Source organism: Pinus tabuliformis, chromosome 3_2 (assembly GCF_031772625.1).
Source record: "Pinus tabuliformis cultivar Carrire ecotype Pingquan chromosome 3_2, CPIR1, whole genome shotgun sequence".
In the NCBI taxonomy this organism is placed as follows: domain Eukaryota; kingdom Viridiplantae; phylum Streptophyta; class Pinopsida; order Pinales; family Pinaceae; genus Pinus; species Pinus tabuliformis.
The window spans coordinates 1205425635-1205436327 of NC_142302.1; the positions used below are offsets into that span (position 1 = coordinate 1205425635).

At 36.0% G+C, this 10693-nt stretch overlaps 1 pseudogene; it reads left to right on the forward strand.

The window, feature by feature from the left end:
* Window positions 1–2007: 2007 nt before the first annotated feature.
* On the forward strand, window positions 2008–3525 carry LOC149185091 (strigolactones hydrolase CXE15 pseudogene; annotated as a pseudogene).
* The last annotated feature ends 7168 nt before the right edge of the window (window positions 3526–10693 follow it).

Genomic DNA, 10693 nt, shown 5'->3' on the forward strand with positions numbered 1-10693 from the left:
TTTTCCAAAGTAACAATTATATATTAATTACTTGATTTCTTAAAATATTATTCCATAAATCATTATAAAATATTATATTATTACTATGTACCTAATATTAAATATTTTCCAAAGTAACAATTATATATTAATTACTTGATTTCTTAAATTTACTAATTTATTTTAATACATATTAAATCTTATTAAATATCTTTGACTTTAAGTGTGGGGGATTTACGCAGTGCATTATATTAGATATCATTTTTGGGATTCAACTGCGTTAAGTAAGTCATTCAAAGTATGACCATTTCCATGAGAGGTAGTCGTAAAGTGACTAATTTCTCATGATTTTTGAATAGTTCACTTAGCACTCATTGCATCGGGTGATGCTCACAGGGGTGAAGAAGTGGGATTGAAACTAGTGAAATGTGGAGAACGAATCACATAGCATCAATCATCACTTCCGGGGCTTGCACCCGGTAACCAGGACTTCCCAGGAGGTCACCCATCCCAGAACTCCTCTGGCTCAAGCGCGCTTAACTGTGGAGTTTTTCCCCACAATCAAGCCCACTTAGCTTGCTACCCCATTTGCAAAACCTTAGCAAGTATTGTGCCTCATGAAGTTTCTTTTGAGCATTTTACATCTCTATTATTTGAATCACAAGGTAGATCAAATTCTTTATATTTGTTCGAGGACATTATTTGGTTCAAAAAGTCTTTTGTTTTACTTTCTTCTCTCTTGTTTTAATCAAAAATTGATGATGTGATTGATCTTAAAGGAGGACATTATTTGGTTGAAAAAGCCTTTTGTTTCACTCTTTTGTTTTTTACCAAAAATTGATGATGTGATTGATCTTAAAGAACGATCTCAAAACAATATAAATCACAAAAATATTATTTGGTTCAAAACTTCTTTTGTTTTACTCCTTTTTTTTACCAAAAATTGATGATGTGATTGATCCTACGATCTCAAAACAATATAAATCGCAAAAAGTTTGAAATCATAAATAATAAATAATTTTCAATAATAAAACAAATGAATTAATTCTCTATTTATTTATGGTAAATCAAATTTTTTGTCCCTAAAAATGGGAGAATTGTTCATGTCAATAAGAATACACAATTTTCCAAAAAGTTTGACCATCATCAGCAAACAAACAAAAAATCTATTTCTAGTTTGTATAATGTAAAATTAAAAATAATTACACTGATATTAAATAGATTTATATGGCTATTTTAATTTAATGGTAGAGATGTTGCAATGTAAAGTTTAACATTTTGACTATAAGTCAAATTACTTAAAAAAGAATTGTAATGTCAACATTTTAACTCTATTAAAATAAAATAAAAATAACCCAAGAGCTTAGAGGAATCAAATCTTTTAATATACAAACCTCTTTTATAGTAAAAAAAGAATTGATTCCTCTAAACACTTAGTAAATCCAAAATTAAAACAAATCTAAACTAATAAATTAAAATAATCCATTTATATATATTTTTCTCATAAATTATAATAAATTATACGTATTAATTTTAAAATAATAATTAAAAAAAAAAACTCTTTTCAATCCCTATTTCATACTTCAATTTCCTATATTAAAAACATTATCACAAGTATAACTACCCTCTTCATTACAAAACGACTTCTGCACTTACAAACAAAAAATTATCATAATCTATAACTGGCATCTAAATATTAATTTTGAAATTAAAAATATTCTCTTTTCAATTTTTATTTTTAAATTTAATTTCCTCCGTAACATGTTAAAAACGATATCATTAGTACATCTAATCTATTTATTACAAAACGAATTGTGCGAATCCAAACAAAAGTACCTATTAGAAAATTACTCATATCTAACTGACTGGAAAAGCCTAACCAACTCAAACACCAAACTATGAAGAATCATTTCCACCACCGAATAGTACAAACTGCCACCTACTAGTAGTTTATTATACAATCATGATATTCATCAACTAAATCAGATTAACTATTTCAAGATAATCGACATTTGGAGTCCATTGACCTGTAATTGAGCGGCCATTATTGAGTCCAGGCATTGATGCAATGTGATCCAAACGCTATCAAAACTGGAAGTTGAGATGCAAATTACCCAAAATGCACCAATGCTTTTTGGAGTGTGATTCAGCGGAATTCTAACATCACGACATGAAATCCCTTCACAACTAGTCTGGTTTTCATTATATTGTAGCGACATTCTGCATAACAGTCTGTCCAAAGAAAATTGGTTTGTTTCTGTTAAGAAGAAAGACAAAGCGGGGAGAAAGAATAGAAGGGGTGAGGAAAGGAAAAAGTGTTGGCTTACTGTTTCAGCAGTGAGGATGGGAGAAGTGGAGAACGTTGCAGGAGTACTGAAGGTGTACAGAGATGGCACAATTTTCCGTGCAGAGGATCTCCGTACGTTCCACTCCTCCTTGCAAGGAGAAGCACCAGAGACTGATGTCGTGAGTAAAGATAAGGCGTTGAATGAGAAGCTGGGGTTATGGGTTCGACTCTACATGCCCTCTTCTCACCTCCAACAGCAACCACAAACGCGCCGACTCCCAGTAATCGTGTATTTCCATGGCGGCGGCTTCTGCCTCGTCTCCCCCTCCATGCCGGAGTATCACAACTTCTCTCTCAAATTGTCGGCGACAATCGGTGCGATCGTTGTGTCCGTGGCTTACAGATTGGCTCCGGAGCACCGCCTCCCCGCCGCCTACGACGACTGCATCACGGCACTCCAGTGGGTGAGCTCACATGCGGGAGACGGAGGAGACTTCGAACACGACCCGTGGCTCGAGTCCCACGCGGACTTTTCTGCGGTGTATCTGATGGGAGACAGTGCTGGTGCCAACATCGCACATCACGTTGTGACGCTGCGTGGCGGTGTGGAAGCGTGGAACCCCATTACATTGAGAGGATCGATACTGGTGCAGCCCTACTTCGGCGCCGAGCAACGCACGCGGTCGGAGAGCGAGTGCCCGCGTGACGCGGTTCTCAATCTGGAGTTGAACGACGCTTTTTGGCGGCTGTCTCTCCCGGTGGGCAGTGACAGAGATCATCCATTCAGCAACCCTTGGAGCCCCGGAGCGCCAAAGCTGGAAGAGATTTCGATGCCTCCGTTGCTGGTGGTCATCGGTGGCAGAGATATGCTGAGAGATCGGGATCACGAGTACTGTGAGTTGTTGAGGCAGAAAGGGAAAAGCGTTGAGGTTTTAGTATTGGAGGAAGAAGAGCACGGATTCTATGTGCTCCAACCCCAATCTCAATCTTGTGAACGCCTCCTTCAACAAATCTCTCGTTTCGTCTCCCCAGTTCATGTGAACAACATTGCCTCCTAGACAATCTGTACAAATTTGAACAATAAGAATTATTTGATTCTGATTATGCTAAGTTATTATTTCATTTTGTTCGCAAGCAGTTACCACAGCTAGTTCAGGTTTGAAGGATGTGCTTCTTGTGTTGTGTTGGGTTGTTATGCACATGGAATTTACCTCAACCATATCTGGTTTGAATTTGTAATACAATTATCTCGCGTTGTTCTGGAATTTAGACTGCTTTGGTAATACAAGTTTTATTGTGAGAGAATTTCTACTTTGGCTCCTTGATGGCCATCATGTTATGCCAAATGTTTGCTTGTGATGTTTATTGATCTCCATTAGTATTGGAATACAGTAGGAGAAGTCATCGATTTCGAAAAAACTTCTTGCATGTTTGATGGTGCCCTTTCCAGGGATTAAAGATAAATTTTTAATATTGTTAAATTTTTTAAAACAATAATAATAAGAAAAATGTGTTTAGAGAAGCTTTCCAGTTTATATGGGAGAGAATATTGTATTAGGAAAATATTTTGATTCTATAAAATAAAAATAAAACAGAAGAAAATAATATAAAATAAAATTAATAGGAAATTTATTATTAAAGGTAAGAGTATTATTTTAATTCCATTTTAAGAAAATAATATAAAATAAAATTAATAGGAAATTTATTATTAAAGGTAAGAGTATTATTTTAATTCCATTTTAATTTTAGATTTGTTGGTGTTTGATTTTTTTGGTGTTTGATAGATTGAGATTTAAAATGGATGTAGAGGACTTTAATTATGTGAAGATATGGTATCCAGCCTAGTATAGAAGAGATGTTGTAATGTCTTTCTATGTAAATATTTGATTAGGTTAAATTCCATACAAATAAAAAAATAAAATAAAAAATTAGTAGTTAATAATCAAAATAAAAATTGAAGTAAAATAGTCTATTTACAATTAGGAATTTTAGACTCTAGGTTTTGACATGACCATTTAAGACAAAACCCACAAGACCCATTTAAGACAATTAACAATTAAGACAAAAACATATCAATTTAAGACAATAATATCTAACAAGTGCAAAATTGACTTTAACACACGCAGGCTATTACTGTCTCGCCCCTATATCAAGGTTGTTATTTCACTTACCATTCATGTTACTTTATATAAAGACAATGATTTGTTGGGCTCTTCATTTTGTGGGGGGTACTGTTTCGCCCCTATATCAAGGTTGTTATTTCACTTACCATTCATGTTACTTTATATAAAGACAATGATTTGTTGGGCTCTTCATTTTGTGGGGGGTAGTCGACTCCGAAGAATTGAACAACTTTTCCTCACAAAATTTCCTAGTATGATTAGAGACAACTTGTCTCTCATTGCATTCAACACTACTACACGAAGGGGGCCCTTAATGCAAGTTCTTAAGACAAAAGATTTTTTTTGTTTTCAAATTTAATGTTTTAAAATTTTAAATAAGAGGCAGTAGTAAAAAGGTAAAGGGTTAGGAGTTCATCTTTACACTATTGATGGGTTCTTCAAGAAGAAGAGCAATGGAGGTCAATGACAACTAGAGGGATTTAGGGCAATGGAGGTCAACGACAAAGGTGTGCTTCGTGAGAGGAGCGATGGAGACACTTTCATTGAATGTGGATAGACAGTAACATAAGTAGACTACTTTTCGGGGTCTCCATTGATTATGTTTTAATGCGTTTTTTTACAGTTTCATTTATTTTGAACACTTCTTCTATCCACTCATTGTTGTTATCAACACACTGTTGTGCTGGAACTCCTGACTCTCAATGAAAGCATGGATTAGCTTCACCCTAAGGATTGTTGAAAAATGCAACAAGAAATTCTCAATTTGATTTTGCCTTGATCAAATTGCTAAAATTTGAATTTCCAAATGAGCAGATAACTTGGATGAAATTAAATTGTATTAGATGGCTTGTGTCACCTAGTTTACTCAATAGATTCGAATTATAGGAGTTAAAGTTCAGTTAAGCATGTGTGATTGCTAATTTGTAGCAATCAAAGTCAGTTATCTCAATTTGTTTTTAGTTAAACTAGTTATAATTATTGGAGGATCTAGTGGAAGGTCAATTGTGTAGTGGGACTTCAGTCAAACTCATTGATCATCTAATTAACTGATCAATCAACCCAAAATAGCTAGTGTATGCAACGAATTTGAGTTCCCGAGATGTGGTGGAGATTCCAAGGTAGTGTAATATCAGTTCTAGACTAGTCTTGATTGTACAGGTGTTGCATGCAGTCAAATGATCAACCTTAGGAATTGCACAATCCATTTTTGAAAAATTCCTAAATAATAGGGGTCTAATTTCCCAAGGAATTGCGCAAGGAAATAGGGGCTCAAGCAGAGGTAGAAATTGACTAAGTCTGGATCAGAGCTTCTCAGTGAGCAGAGAGATAGGTTATTCACTTGTAGGTTGTGCTCAATTGAGCAAAGCAATCGCAATACGTATTTGTTCATCATATTAATGCAAGCATGCATTGGGGTTTTTAGCAAATTTCTTTCCCTAAGAAAAATATTGTGTGCATGTTTGTTATTTCCTATTGCATGTTTGAATTTTTTATTCTAAATTGTGAATTAACTTTTGCAGAGAAGTAGAGTAGGTTTATTTCTTGTGATTTTGAAAAAAATTCATGAGCAGTTGCAAATCTACACCATAATTTCTACATGGTATCAGAGCAAGATTCACATTAAAGCAGGAATTTCGAAGTTTTTTCTTGGGAGGTTTGAATTTGTAGTTCAGTGTAGCAGGATCTTTTAAGATCTCAGAAGATGACCTCTAATGGGTTGAGGCTAGAGTATGCCTTTGAAGGAAGCTCTAATTTCATTGCATGGAAGTATCACATGGAGGAGGTATTCGATGATAATGGATTGCTAGAATACATCAAGAGAGATGTTACAAAACCAGTGGAATCTGATGCCGAAAACCTTGCTCAGTGGAAAAAACATCTAGCCAGGGTGAGGATAATAATATTGGAGGGAGTATGGGACCACATTGCCACCAATCTCTATGGGACAAAAAATCCTTATGCAATGTGGTAGGCATTGACAGAGCTGTTCTAGAATAGTAGTGACCACATGAAGCTGACACTCAAGGACAAACTTTGAAATATTAAGAGGCAGATGAATGACACTATCCCGCAGTATCTTGGCAGGTTCACACAAGTTTGTGATGAGCTTGCAGGAGTTGCTGTTACTGTTTCAGAGGATCACTTGGTAATCCTAACCCTTTTGGACCTTCCCAAGAGCTAACATAACTATCAAAATTCAGTGAATGGAAGGGAGAAACTAGTGAATTGGGAACACTTATGGTCTAATTTGGTACAAGAGGAAATAAGGCGGAATACTATAGATGGGACCTCATCCAAGGGTGAGGATGAATACAAATTTGCATTGGTTGGAAAGGGAAAGAAGGTAAAATGGAAGAAATCTCAAACCAAACTATAATCCAGCCAAGGGGGAGATAAGAAATATTTCTCAGAAATTAAATGCTTCCAATGTCATGAATACGAGCACTATACCACAAAGTGTCCACACAAAAAGGCAGCAAAGAAGACCTTAGGAGGAGAAATAGGTGAAGCCTTGGCTTCATAGTTTGAGCTTGACTTTACCCTTATCGCATGCATGTCCAACACAGTCATGGGGAGTGTGTGGTACTTGGACTCAAGTGCATTGTTCCACATGACAGGGTGTAGATATTTTTTCAATGACCTAGATGAGAAATATCTCTAGATGAACATCAAGCTAGGGGACGATGGAAGGTAAATTGCGACAAAATTTTTCGAAGTAGTGAGAAACCACAAGAGAAAAGAAAAATTGATATTTGATATTTTTGACTAGTAAATGGCCATTAGCTAAGTTGGTTGTAACTACTCATAAGTCTTGTGAATAACCACACCATGATCAGTTCAAACTCTATACACCAAACCAACTGATTCAATACCAAACTAGTCCCCAATGTGGTTTGAAGTTCGACTCGGTATCGTAGATGGTCATCTCAATAAAGTTGGCCAAGTCTATCTGAGTTCATGTCAGCTGATTTTTAAAACAGTGAGTTTAAACTCTTATAATACTAAGTTAAAATAATATTTGATATCATTTACGAACTCAACAAAATATAACTCAAACTTTAGTGATCTCATGCAATTACCCAATGCTTTCTCTATAAAATAAGTAGGAAGAAAAACTTAGAAACAATCAATTTATTGTAAAATGGTTTGTCCTTGTTTGAAATACATATTCAAGTATTTGATTTATGAATAACACCTACAATTTTATACATATTTACATGGAGTACTTCTCACCTGCGTACATGGAGAAGGTGCCTCCAATCAGAAGCACATGAAACATTGGAGGCTTGAATTCAATTTCTAGTCACCGATAACAAATTTACTACTGCTAAAATAGGAATGGGGTTTTAACCTTGTAATTAGAACACACTAGCCATGGAATCTCATGAACACCCTTTGTAGTTCACTCTCTTTGAACTGCAAATAATGCCAAGGGAATTCACAGAAATCTTGATGCATGTGTATGCCATGGTAGATTTCTATTCAGAGTTAGTATAAAAGTTTCCCATGGCCTTCAAACCCCTTGGTCTCTGCATCCAACCACATATTGAAGAAGTCAAGCTTAGTAGGTAAAAAAGTTAATAAGAAAATCACAATATGTATGAAACAAATCACAAAAAGTCCAGATGATCAGCTTGATTTGCAATAAAAACATTTTTTTGGTGCTTGTACTTCGTATCGATCTTGTGACAACGCGCAAAACCATCAACTAGCATTGACTAGAAAAGAAAAAACTCTTGTCACACTATAGAGATATTCATGCCAAAATAAATAAATTCTGAAGTAGTTCTCAAGTAGTCTGAGAAAGATAGATAAGTAGATTTTTATTAAACTAAACATGAGACTACAAGCCATATAAGATGGAAAAAAAAAGCGATTACAACTTGTATGACTTGTAAATTGTGCACTAGAAAATGGTAAAAGAGATAAAATCATGCATATAACCACCAACAGAGTTACCTCAAATGACATAAAATAACAGTGAAAATAATAAGGAAACGGTGTTGGCTATTGCCCAGTATTAATGATAGAAAATAACAATGAAAACAATAAGGAAACAATGATGGCTAGTGCCCAGTATTAATAGAAACTTATAAGAAAATTATTATAAAATGAGGATTCATTGTAGGTGTTGATTTCCCCATTAGAATATTCTTTAACAACCCTCATCTTTCCAATGATCATAAAAATCATGAGCATTTTCAACTAGATTTTATAATTTTGTCTTTTGAATGAGAATAGGAAAATCTTATCCAGATTACTCAAGTAACATCAGATAATATTTATAAGGAAAAGGGTATTGAAGAAACAAGGCTGAGTCCAACCACCACAATAGGAAAATTGAGCCTTGATTCAATGGTGGGATTGATAACTTATTAAGTTGTCTACAAGGTTTGTGGCTTACCTTATCCAAATGGCATGTCTAAAAGAGATATAAGGGTAGGGCCAGTTTTCATAGAATAGATATCCATTGGACCTGGTACGTGAGGCTAAGGATATTTTTGCTTTGCAGTGCAACCCTCACCTTTGGAGTATTTTTGTGAAACAAGCTTAAAATTCAAAAATAAATAATATGGCCTATCTGATCAAAATTTTTGGTTTAAAGTGAAATTTGAAAATGGTTCATCCATTCCAACCAAGTATAATATTTTGAGATTTGGTTGGACTAAGAAAAGAAATATGAATGGTGGAGATTAGTCACGTGTAAGGTTCGTTGGATAAATTTTTCCCATTTCTTAGGCCTCATGGGCAACTTGGAGCCCTTGATGGCCATGAAATCCTCTTATTTTTCCTTGTTGCAAAGGGATATGATAAATTTGGGCCACACAAACACCCCCAAGATGGAGACCTTATTATCTTGCATTGTATTCACATCGGTGGAAACATTGTTGGCATCATCAGTGGAAGAACATCCATTATTCCCTCGCAGAGGAAATATATCATTCCCTTTTGGGGATGAATGGCCATTGTTATGGAATTTGATGCCCATAGGACCTTACAATTAGACTCGACCCTTTAAAGGTCATGCCATTCAAACGGGGCAGATGTCACAACAAGAATGAACCTTGATAGACGGTTTAATATTATATCAGATTCAACATTCCATTGCATCTACATCAATGGAAAATTTGTTGGTATCATCAGTGGAAGAACACCCATTATTCCCTCGCAGAGGAAATCTATAATTCTTTTTCCAGGGATGGATGGCCATTGTTATGGACATTGATGCCTATAGGAACTTACAATTAGACTCGACCCTTTGAAGGCCATGCCATTCAATCAGGGTAGATATCACAAAAAGAATGTGTTATCACCTAGATTGACCTCAGGCTGAAGGGAAGGCAATTCCAGAGTAACCACAAACCAAGCTCAGCCAAGTAGCTAGCCCAACTAGGCTAGGAGAGGGCTCTCTCTTCATGGATCTCAGTCAAGATGACTGGATTAGGTAAAGGATTTTAGGCTAGGTACAGTAGCTCGAAAGTTTTGATTGGATTTTGTAGAGGTTTTGCCGGATTAGGAGGAGCTGGGCAGTTTAGGCCTGGGAAATTAGGTAAAAAATGCAGGGTGTTCTATGGGCAAGGTAGGCATAGGCTTTAGCACTTTAGGCTTGATGATGTGATGTGTTTAAGACTGATGAGGATATAAGAAGGGCATGTGACAATAATGGATCCTTATTAAATAGTATGTTGGCATTATGATACAAGTGTTGTCCTTGATGGCAACTCACTCAGAGACAGGTACAAGTGATGGCAACTTGATCAGAGGACAGATCTCAGTACAGCAGGACAAGAAAGAGATATACGCAGGTTCATTAAGGAAAATCAGCATGTACACGCAGGTTGGCTTCAGTAAAAGCGCGTACATGTGAAAACGTACCTTTGGTCCGTGGCGGTTAGTCCTTGGAAGTTGTGCCTATGGTTTTGGACCATGGTGTCTCGATGGTCGTGTCGATCCCTAGTTTTGAAGTTGATGGTATTGTGTTACTATGGTTTTGGACCGTGGTATTGTGAAGGGCCTAAGGCTATATAAGGAGAAGATCATTAGGCAAAGTTGGAGTAGGCAAAGTGAAAGAGTGTGTGAGTGATGAAGATCTGAGGAAGTGTGAGATCCAAGTGCTGGTTATGGGTCGGTGATCTGAACCAAGGTTTCACTCATGTGGAGGATGATGGATGATGGATCGAGATCTCAAATCTTGGAATGATTATCTTCATATGGTTTGACTGTGGATAGACTAGATCTACTGACGCATGTTTATTATTATGATCTGGGTATGTTTTGATGTCTGATATAGCTGCGGATTTTT